At 44.3% G+C, this 12357-nt stretch overlaps 1 pseudogene; it reads left to right on the top strand.

Moving 5' to 3' along the window:
• Positions 1-12357, top strand: part of LOC125555403 — a 37588-nt pseudogene that overhangs the window by 5172 nt on the left and 20059 nt on the right.

Below are 12357 nucleotides of genomic sequence, written 5' to 3' on the forward strand. Positions count from 1 at the left end.
CAGTGAAGCAGAATCCAGAAGGGAAAATCGAAAGGTACAAGGCAAGACTAGTTGCTAGAGGATATAGTCAAACATATGGGATTGACTATGATGAGACTTTTGCACCGGTGGCAAAGATGAGCACAGTGAGGATCCTAATCTCTTGCGCGACTAATTTTGGGTGGCCTTTACATCAGTTAGATGTTAAAAATGCTTTCTTGCATGGCGACCTACATGAAGAGGTGTACATGGAGATTCCGCCTGGTTTCTCCACTCCTAGGACCGCCGGAAAGGTGTGCAGATTGAGAAAGTCACTATATGGGCTCAAGCAGTCACCACGAGCGTGGTTTGACAGATTTAGGCATGCGGTATGTCATATGGGGTATAAGCAATGCAATGGTGATCACACGGTGTTCTATCGGCACGCAGAGCGTAGGATTACAATCCTCGCAGTATATGTGGATGATATCATAATCACAGGAGATGATGACATAGAGATATTGCGATTGAAGAAGAACCTAAGCAAGGAATTTGAGGTGAAAGATCTTGGCCACCTTAGATACTTCCTAGGCATTGAAATTGCAAGGTCTCCAAAAGGGATAGTTCTCTCTCAAAGAAAGTATGTTCTGGACTTACTTAGTGACACAGGTATGCTTGGATGTCGGGCTGCATCAACACCTATTGATCAAAACCACAAGCTTTCTGCGCAGTCAGGAGAACCAGTGGATAGGGAGAATTATCAAAGGCTTGTTGGGCGACTCTTATACTTATGCCACACAAGACCTGACATTTCCTATGCTGTGAGTGTGGTAAGCAGATACATGCATGATCCTAGGAGTGGCCATCTAGATGCAGTACACCATATCTTGCGATATCTAAAAGGTAGTCCAGGGAAGGGGCTATGGTTTAAGAAGAATGGCCATTTAAATGTAGATGGTTATAGTGATGCTGATTGGGCGAGCTGTCTTGATGATAGAAGATCTACTTCCGGATATTGTGTGTTTGTTGGAGGGAACCTTGTGTCATGGAGAAGCAAGAAGCAATCAGTTGTATCAAGATCGACGGCTGAAGCGGAATACAGGGCTATGTCATTAGGCCTTAGTGAAATGTTGTGGGTAAGAAATCTTCTAACAGAACTGAAAGTGATGAGAAGGGGCCTTGTGAAGGTGTGGTGTGATAATAAATCAGCTATCAACATAGCCAACAACCCAGTCCAGCATGATAGAACAAAACATGTGGAGATTGATCGCTTCTTTATTAAAGAGAAGTTAGATGAGGGTATAATAGAATTAAATTATGTAAGCTCAGGGAACCAAGTAGCAGATAGTCTAACTAAGGGTTTAGGTGTCAAAGAATGTAATTTAGCATGTAACAAAATGGGAATGATAGATATCTATCATCCATCTTGAGGGGGAGTGTTGGGCTGTGTGTGTATGTGTGTGTGCGGCCCAAAGGCCCACTAGTGTACATATATGTACCCTGCTCTGTACCTAGCAATGTGAGAAGGAATCCAGAAATTTCCACACAACTCTTCACTTACCAATTGGAAGAATATCATTCAAGACTCATCGGTGTACCCATCAGAGGAACTACATCAAGTGAAGATATGCATTAACACAGCAATATGTTGTGTGGATTCTGAAAGAGACAGTAGACCCACTGTAGCAGGTATCCTGGATACCCTGAATAAGACAGAAACACATATTCCCAGGAGACAGGTACAATCTGCCTACTTAATGAGAACGAAATGCATTACAGTTTGCAGAAAATAATTGGTCGGATAGTTAATAAAAAAGAAACGATCTCTTGGATACATGGACTACTAAGCACTTGTAGAGTTTGCAGCGCCTCATTTCCGGTCAAATATCTTTCCATATCTGTGCGCTTTCTCTGTGCTGCAATTTGCCACACTTGTATGTTGCTTTTTTATGTTTGAATGTGGTGCCTTTTTCCATGGTGCCGTTTTGACATTGTATTAAAGCTCTTCCCCTGCTGGTTTGCATGTTTTGTGAATAGCAGTTTAATCACCGAATTGTCTACCACATAATGAAAGCATATTCATCACAGAGAGTTAATTGATTATGATAATTTTCCTTATCCTTCCTAGTACTTATACATGAAAGTTATTGTAGTTGGAAGATGTGCTCCCTTGTCCGACAGTTGGTCCCACGAATACAATGGCTAAAAGGTTGAAGACGATTCCTGCAAAGAAAAATAAAAGGCTGAAGACTCTGACAACTGAAGTGGACAATATAACAAATAAACACCAAAATTTCTGTTGCACGCCAAGAGATAGCTTTAACATTAATGTTCAGCAAGTTCCTGACAAGGAAACATCGTCAGATGTGGAACAAACATTAATCATTGGAAGGACTGAAGAAAAACAGAAAATATTGTCTATTTTATCTGAGAGCATCACAGGAGAGATGGCCATTCTTCCAATATATGGGATTGGAGGCATTGGCAAGACAACCTTAGCACAATTGGTATTCAATGACTCACAGTTCCATGAATATTCTCAGGTGTGGGTATATGTTTCCCAGGACATCAACTTGAAGAAAATTGGCAACTCTATAATATCACAGTTAACAAACAAGACCAGCCATATAGCAGAGAAGCAGGTGCTTCATAACCGCCTTGGAGAGCTATTTGCTGGTAGAAGAATCCTTGTTGTTTTAGATGACCTGTGGGAGGAGAAACCATCTGAGTAAGATAAATTGAAGGCTATGCTAATGCCTCACCTGGGAAGCAAGGTGATCGTAGTAACTACACGTGATGAAGCCATTGCAAGGAAAGTTAGCAGTACTGTTATGCCATTCAAGCTAGATATTTTGACGGATGATATGTGCTGGACTATAATAAAACAAAAAAGTTCCTTTGAAAATCGACCTGACAAAAAACAGTTGGAGCAGATAGGAAGGGACATTGCAATCAAGTGTGGGGGCATGGCTTTGGCAGCTCAATCACTTGGGTACATGTTGAGGGACATGACGTCTGACAAATGGCAGTCAGTGAGGGACAGTTATATCTGGAATTTATCTACTTCTGAAGATCCATCATTAAGAAATCATGAAGTGCTTGCATCCTTGCTGTTAAGCTATAGTCACATGCCTGAATTCTTGAAGTTGTGCTTTTCCTATTGTGCAATCTTTAGGAAAGGTCAGAAGATAAAGAAGTACGATCTAATTCACCAATGGATAGCTCTTGGATTCACCGGACCATCTAGGATACTTGGTCCTATGCAGCTCTGCGAGAAATATGTTAGTCAACTTTTGGGGATGTCTTTCCTTGAATATTCAAAGGCACCTCAGGTGAGTTACTAAATGGTTCTATTATTCTTTTCTATCTTATGTATACCAACTCACATGGGATATATTTTTTCATGTCGACTCTGGTAACATATTATAGTGTGTATGCCCATGTTGTAGTTTTTCTGCCCTATCTTTTGGAAATTCACAAATGTGTATATTTTACACAAATGTATGAGGCTACAGTGCTGTACCCACTAACAGTAATTTTGTGCCAAACATAATAGAAGATTCAACATTCTTATTCATCACATGCCTCATGGTTGCAACAATCTGAGTACCGCTTGGATCACAGTGTGCATCAAATGCTAAAGAGAAGTGTGCAAATAAACAAATTTTTTGTTGATTATGTCTATGGGCGTAGGCAAGGTTGTCAGAATCGCGATTCCGTTATACGATTCTACGACTTTACGATCCAAACTAACCCCTATGATTCTACGATTTTAGTTCATAGAATCTACGTTTCTACGATCCTGATAGTGAAGATTCTACGATTTGCGATCTTACCATCGAAGCTCCGATCCGATTCAAAATCACGATTCTGACAACCTTGGGCGTAGGGGCAATGTAGGCGGAAAGTAGTGCTGCCGTCACACAAGGCTGTTTTCAGTTGACGATATGATTCCTTAGATTTTTCGGATATAATTGACCGAAATATTTGAAAGGTTGCATGGTAATAAAATCACGGTGTACAATTATGAAGATCTACTGATAGTTGGTCATTAGCTAAAATAATAGTTTGCTGGTCATATATTTTGCTTTTCTGTAGGAATTTTTAGCCTATTCCTCTTTTTCCCTTCGTATGGTGCTTTTAGTTTATAAAATATGGATATACTATACAATGAAGTAAATTCAAAATTCTGACACAAATAGGTGTTTTCTATGCAGAGAGGACAGCGGGACAAATATGTTACACTATTCACGATGCATGACCTAGTGCACGATCTTGCAAGGGCGATCTTGGCAGATCAAGTTAATGATAAGGGCAGTCCTGGGGGAAACAGTTGCCACTATGCATTGATCACATATTGTAGCAAGCCATTGCAGTTGTCCCCGAGTTATCTTGAAAATATAAGGGCGCTGCATTTTCGGGCCTGCCACGAAATAGAGCTTCATGGTGGTGCATTTTCACCGGCTAAGTGCATCCATGTCTTGGATTTAAGTGAATGCCTTATTCAGAAGTTACCTGATTGTATTGGCCAACTGAAGCAGCTGAGGTATCTTCGTGCTCCACGGATACGAGATAAAATGATTCCCAATTGTATCACCGAGCTCTCAGAATTAACTTACCTCAACCTTAGAGACTCTCATATCTCAGCACTGCCGGAGTCAATTGGTGATATGAAAGGTCTGATGCATCTTGATTTAGCAGGTTGTGCTGGCATTTGTGAATTTCCAAAATCATTCGCGGAGCTGAATCAGTTGGTGCATCTGGATTTATCAGATCGCTATTATACCAAACTTCACTTGAGTTTATCTGATACCATTGGCAATCTAATCAATCTCAGGTATCTAAATCTTATGGGGTGCATTAATTCTTGGGGCGTACCAGATGATCAAGTGGGCAACTTGCTTCACTCTGTCAGCACCCTTTCCAATCTAGAGCATCTGGACTTGTCGTACAATAGTAATCTTTCTACTATACCAGAAAGCATTAGCAACCTCAGGAAGCTTCATACATTGGACCTCTCATGCTGCTGCAACCTAGAGAAGCTTCCCGATAGTATGTATCAGATGGTTAGTCTGAAGGTTCTAATTGTGGATAAAGAGGTTACATTGGATGAATCCATGCTCTCTCGGTTGAATTTTGCCTCGTTGCCACAATTTGTGGTGCATGCTTCAAGTGATAAATGTTGCAGCTATATCAGCCTGCTCCAACATACAAATACTGATGACCTGATGATAGATAGACTTGAAAATGTGAAGTCTTCCGAAGAGGCACAGAGTATAGAACTGATAGATAAACGAAATATTGAAGTGTTAAGATTTGAATGGACTTCAGCTGCTCAGAGGTTTGTGGATGACAAGGATGTGTTGGAAAAACTAGTGCCACCAAGCAGTGTACAGAAATTGACTATAGTTGGTTACAGGAGTGTCAGCTTACCTGGTTGGTTTATGGATATTACGCGGTATCTCCCTAATCTTTTGGAGATAAATCTATATGATTTTCCTAGGTGCAAGAAGCTACCACCACTTGGTCTACTACGAAACTTAGAATACCCGGGTCTCCACCGTATGGACGGCTTGGAAGAGTGGACCACGACACATTACAGTGGCAAGGAAGGTTCAAATGAGCTCATGTTCCCTAAGCTTCAAAGGTTGACCATAGAGCAGTGTGCCAAGCTGAGGATAAAATCGTGTCTGCCTAGAGCTATGTATTTGTACATAAAAGATTGTGATACTATGCTATCATCATGTGGAGAGAGCTCTTCACACAGCGGTACTTCCTCATCTTCTCCATTAACTTGCCTGAATGTTGCTGAAAGCAAGGTGCCCATGCATCAATGGAGGTTGCTTCACCACCTCCCCGCCCTTCGTTGGTTAACTATTACCGGTTGCAGTGATCTGACCACCTCACCTCACATCATCCACAACCTCTCTTTCCTCACAGAACTGTGCCTCAAATTCTTGTCCCAGGCAGAACTGCCGAGATGGTTGGTTGAGCTGACATCTCTGGAGCAACTAACTCTGCGTGGGTGTGCAAGCATGACACTACCGGAGTGGTTAGGTGAACTTCCCTCTCTCAAGAGATTTGAGCTCTGGAACTGCAAGGGTATCAGGTATTTGCCGGACAGCATACAACAACTGACCAAGCTTGAACATCTATCCATTCACGACTGCCCAACATTAGAGAAGAGGTGTGAATCAAAGGAGAACAAGAGGAAGCTCTCTCACATCAAAGAGGTATGTGTGCCCGCGAAGCTATTTATTGTATTTCTTTTATTCTTGGACGGACTAGTCCTCTTTTCTTTATCCGCAAATACATATACACATGGCACGAGTATCTTGTATATTCATCTAAGAAGAAAGGAATTCTGTTTTTTTTTTTTGCGGGAGAATTCTGGATGTAATTGTGCTATAGCATGGCTGGCTGTACACATGCTCTGATTATACTGTTTATGTTGTTCAGGTCGTCCCATCATCACTAAGGGCAGATCCCATTCATGGTACTTTGATGGGTAAGGTGCGTCGAGATGTGGTGCGTAGTGATGTGATGAACACTAGGAGGCCCGCTCACATCACAAAGGTTTGTGTGCCCTCCAAGCATCTGTTGCATTGCTTTTATTCCCGCCCTGACTAGTGCCTACAAATTTATCCACATGGCATGTGTATCTTATATATTCAGAAGAAAGGAGTTCAGGTTGTAATTGTGCCATAGCATGGCTGGCTGTACACATCATAGATTAAAATAGCCCGCAAAATTGCCGCGATAGCTGCGCTATAGCTGCCCAGAAGCCTCGCCGCAACGCTATGGCTGCTGCCGCGAAATCCTCCACAACTCCTTATAAATGGCTCAACAATGAGCAAAACCCTTCGGAAATCATCTCTCCCATCAGATTTTTTTTTGCTATTTGCCGCGATTGCCCGCTATGGCGGCCACTATAGCTGCTGGGAGAGGCCGCCACGAAATTGTTTCTCCCGCGATTTTAATCTTTGGTACATATACATGCTCAGTTGTTCTGATTATACTGTTTATATGTTGTGCAGATCGTCCCATCATCATTAAGGGCAGATCCCATTCGTTGTACTCTGATTGGTAAGGTGCGTCAAGGTGTGCTGCGTAGTGCTGTGATGAACACGCCTGGCTTCACGGAGGAAGATTTGAGAGTTGCCGTATCTCATTTGGAAGAAACGTTCCATGGCTCTGTGTATATGGGCACATTGGTAGAAAAAGGGCCTGTTGTCCCGGTTCGTACGGGCCTTTTGTCCCGATTCCTGAACCGGGACTAAAGGGTCGGTACTAATGCCCTGTTCCTTTAGTTCCGGTTCAATCCAGAATCGGGACAGATGGGCCTCCACGTGGCCTGTGCGGGGAGCCCAGGCAGGAGACCTTTTGGTCCCGGTTGGTGGCACCAACCGGGACCAATAGGCATCCACGCGTCAGCATTTTTGTGGCTGGGGTTTTTGTTTTTGTTTTTGAAGGGGGGGGGGGGTTGGGGGTTTTGGGGTTAATTTAGGTGTTTCATATATTGTGTTAGCTAGCTATAATTAATAGAGAGAAGTGTCCTCTCTTATGTCCGTGCTTGGTCGACGCTACGTACTATACATACGTATAGAGAGGACTAGACACGCTAGCTAGCTAGTAAGCAAACGAAGCAAACAGAAGATCGTCATGAACATATATGCATACAGAGAGAAGTGATATCGACCACCTCTCCTTCTCCGAGAGATTGACCGAACAACAAGTTCTCGTATATCTATCCGACACTACCGGCTACATATATACAATAATTATTTCTTACAAATATAATCATACAGACTCATGGTCCACATAGTATTCTCCGTCTTCAGCGACCACGTGGTCAAGAAAGAATGCCGCCAATTCCTCTTGAATTGCTCGCGTGCGAGCTGGTGCTAGGAGTTCATCGCGCTTTCGAAACATCTAATTTGAAGAAGGGGGTCAATACATATATATATGAATGAATGAAACTCAACACAAATGATGGTAATAAAATAAAATTGTGAATGTTGTTATTTACATACTTCATATTGTTCGTCAGTGTAGCCCCGCTCATAGGTCGTGTGGCGGATGGACTTACAAATGTAGTATCCACAGAAATCATTCCCTTGTTCCTGCCACAACCACTTTATAAGAAATAGAGGTCAATCAAACTGATAAGTAAGAATGCCAAATGGTATATTGATGAAACTAGCGCTTGAATCAATAGGAGATGCGCGGAACATGCTACTATAGTACTTACTTTCGGGTGTCTAAATTGCAGCTTCTTCGGGAGTCCTGGAGCTTTTTTGGAGAATTTTTTCCAAACCCTGCCAGACAAAGAAAATAATTACTTGATATATCAGGAAATTAACAAAGTTGCTGATATGGTGGATAATGATCGATTTAACTTACTTCTCGAGCATTTGAGTCATGTCCGCATAATTCTGGGGATCTTTTCGTCTTGAGTCTAAGACTGTTACTAGTCCCTGCTCAAACTTAATCTCTAGGAGAATATAGTGGTAACTGCACACGCATGCATAACTCATCAATTACATTACTATAACCTTGACTAATATATAAGGGAAACCGAATACGCACAAGACAGTAACACTCACTTGAAGTTGTAAGGAAAGAGTATAATATCTTTGTTTTCATTTATTACCAACGATCGTAGCAAGTTGGCCTCTGTATCTGCGGCATTAAATTTAACCTGAGTTGCATCTATGAGATATGTGTTAATGAACCCAATATCACCGACTTGTCTTTTCTTCAATTCGGTGATCTTCAATCTGCATAATATAGTGAGGATGATTATAAATACATGCAATGAAAGAGCTGAGCTATATAGAGAGACTTAATGACAGAAGTAGTACTACTTACAGACAGTAGCAGGTGACCGTTGTTTTATCGAGGGCCAATTGATTGAAAAACTGAAAGAACTCCTCAAATGGAACAGGCAGCAGTTCAATTCCAACGAGGTCATGCTCCTTTTTAACTTTCACATACAAAGTACTCCTCCCCCAGAGTCTCTGCAGATTTTCAAGTACCAATCATGCAATCTTCGCATCATCGTTGATAGAGATCTTTCATCTTTGACGAGAGCCTTCCCGTACTCGTATCTTTGTATCTACACCTCCATGAAATCGTAATGTACATCGTCGGGCAGGTAATCGCCAAGATTGCTATAACCGGGCACCATCCTCGGATCATTAGCGACGTTGTCGCTAGGCACCTTGAGCGGGGGGCACGATTGCTTCGCTTGTTCGCCGAGCTGGGCAATTTGTTTCCCAGCTCATCGTTCTTTCAGCCTTTGATCACTGACAGTACTTCCCGACCGCTCTGCTTCGGCAAATTCCTTTCCAATAATGCGCTCATAGTTTCCTTTCGGCGGAGACTTGGGTGGTTTTGTCAGGGCAGCCAGAGTGCGCTTCGCTTTCACCGGATCTACCTTCTCCAGAGGTGGATGTTTCTTTGCTTTCACCCCTTCAAAGTAGTTCCTCACTTCTTCTCGTGCGATCTCGGCGTTCTCCTCCGGGGTCCTCTCATATGGTAACTTCTCTGGAGTCTTCAGAGAAGGACCGAATCTGTATGTCCTCCCGCCTCTGGCTGTACTGCTAGATGCCGCCAGAGCAGACGGAGCGGTTGTCTTCTTTACTTGCTTACGAGGCGGAGGATAAGGACTACGACGCGCCGGAGCAGCCGGAGCGGCGGCAGGTCTCTTCCGCCCTTACGGACGAGGCGGAGAAGGAGGAGGCTGGCTGCTCGGGCGCGTCGGCGCAGGCGGAGAAGGAGGCGGAGTGCCGCCACGCGCCGGAGAAGGAGTCGGTCGAGTGCCCTGATCGTCACTTGCCGGAGGAGGAGGCGGTGGAGGAGGCGGAGTGCCCTAACTCGCCGGAGGAGGAGGCAGTGGAGGAGGCGGAGTGCCCTGACTTGCCGGAGGAGGAGTGGGAGGCAGAGGCGTCCAGTTCGGAAGGTTGATGAGCTCCTTCCGCCATAGGCATGGAGTCTTCAGAGTAGAACCCAGCCTAGTCTCCCCTTCACCGGTAGGGTGGTCAAGCTGGAGGTCCTCAAATCCCTCCGTTATTTCATCCACCATCACCCTAGCATATCCTTCTGGAATCGGCCGGCAGTGAAAAGTTGCGCCGGGTTCAATAGGATAAACAGAGCCAACAGCCGCCTTGACCTTCAAATTCATCCATTGCGTCATAAGGTGGCAATTTTGAGACTCCGTGATAGCATCCACGAGATAGCTGGCAGGAGCCGTCAAGGCATGCTCCGGCTGAAGCAGCTCGGTGGAAACCATGCTGCTTCTCCGCTGAGATGGCGGGGTAGCTTCGGGGGAAGCTTCGGCAGTACGTTTGCTACGATTTGCTTCTCGTTCCTCTATCGCTTGTACCCTTGCTTGCAGCGCCTGCATTTGGGTCTGCTGCAATTTTTTCCTCCTCTCCTGGGATTTGTAACCGCCTGCGTCCGTGTAACACCCTTGATGCGACTATATCTCCCACGTGTCGAGACACGACTTAGAGGCATAATCGCATTGAAGGCATATGTCGCAAGTCAGGTAATCATCACAAACATCCCATGTAATATAGATAAATAAAAGGGATAACATAGTTGGCTTACACTCGCCACGTCAATCAAGTACAAAAATAACATACATCATCCAAACACTCATGGCCCGACTACGGCGCCAAAATAGAAGAAAACCCAACATGCGACACGGTCCCAATCACCCCAACTGGGCACCACTACTGATCATCAGGAAAAGAGACATAGTAACGCTGAGAGTCCTCGTCGAACTCCCACTTGAGCTCGTACGCGTCACCTGGAGCGGAATCACCTGGACCTGCATCTGGTGTAATAGTAATCTGTGAGCCACAGAGACTCAGCAATCTCGCACCCTCGCGATCAAGACTATTTAAGCTTAATAGGTAGGGTAAGGTAAAAATATGTGGAGCTGCAGCAAGCGACTAGCATATATGGTGGCTAACTTATTCGCAAAAGAGAGCGAGAAGAGGAGGCAAAGCGCGAGCGAGAAACTAGAGAGCAACCTGCGCAAACATTACTCCAACACCGTGTCCACTTCCCGGACTCCGCCGAGAAGAGGCCATCACGGTAACACACACGGTTGATTCATTTTAATTAAATTAAGGTTCAAGTTATCTACAACCGGACATTAACAAATTCCCATCTGCCCATAACCGCGGGCACGGCTTTCGAAAGTTCAATCCCTGCAGGGGAGTCCCAACTTAGCCCATGACAAGCTCTCACGGTCAACGAAGGAATAGACCTCCTCCCAAGACGTTCCGATCAGACTCGGTATCTCGGTAATTCAAGACACTTCGACAGGTTAAAACAAGACCAGAAACACTGCCCGAATGTGCCGACAAATCCCGATAGGAGCTGCACATATCTCTTTCTCAGGGCACACTCAGATTGTCCTAGGTACGGGTAGGCCAGCCCAGAGTTGCCCCTGGTGGCCACCGGCAGCTGACAGGTGGACCAACACTCAGAGGAGCACTGGCCCGGGGGGGTTTAAATAAGATGACCCTCGGGCTCCGGAAACCCAAGGGAAAAAGAGGCTAGGTGGCAAATGGTAAAACCAAGGTTGGGAATTGCTGGAAAAGCTTTAATCAAGGAGAACTATCAAGGGGTTCCCATTATAACCCAACCGCGTAAGGAACGCAAAATCCGGGAACATAACACTGATATGACGGAAACTAGGGCGGCAAGAGTGGAACAAAACACTAGGCGAGAGGCCGAGCCTTCCACCCTTAACCAAGTATATAGATGCATTAAGATAACATAGCACTATAATGATATCCCAACAAGTAAATAGATGTTCCAACAAGGAACGGCCTTCAATCTTCACCTGCAACTAGCAACGCTATAAGAAGGGCTGAGCAAAGCGGTAACGTAGCCAATCAACGGTTTGCTAGGACATGGTGGGTTAGAGGTTTAACATGGCAATTTGGGAGGATGACAAGCAAAAGGTAGGCATCGTAGCATTGCCATAGCAAAGAGCGAGCAAACTAGCATAGCAAAGATAGTAGTGATTTCGAGGGTATGATCATCTTGCCTGCAAAGTTGTCAGAGTTGACTGGATCCTCGAAATCAAACTCAACGGGCTCCTCGTTAGCGAACTCGTCTCCCGGCTCTACCCAAACAAGACAAACAAGCAACAAGGATACAATCAACCACGTGCAAGCCTAAACAATAAGATGCAATGATGATATGCTATGCGGGATGCAAAATGCAAGATATGACAGGAAATGCATGAACCTGGCCTCAACTTGGAAAACCAAGTGTGCCACTGGAAATATGACATGAAATCGCTTGAAAACAATATAAAGATCGCCGGAATCGGAGTTACGGTTTGGAAATGGCAAGCGATTCAAAATTGGCACC

Source organism: Triticum urartu, chromosome 5 (genome assembly GCF_003073215.2).
Source record: "Triticum urartu cultivar G1812 chromosome 5, Tu2.1, whole genome shotgun sequence".
Taxonomy (NCBI): Eukaryota; Viridiplantae; Streptophyta; class Magnoliopsida; order Poales; family Poaceae; genus Triticum; species Triticum urartu.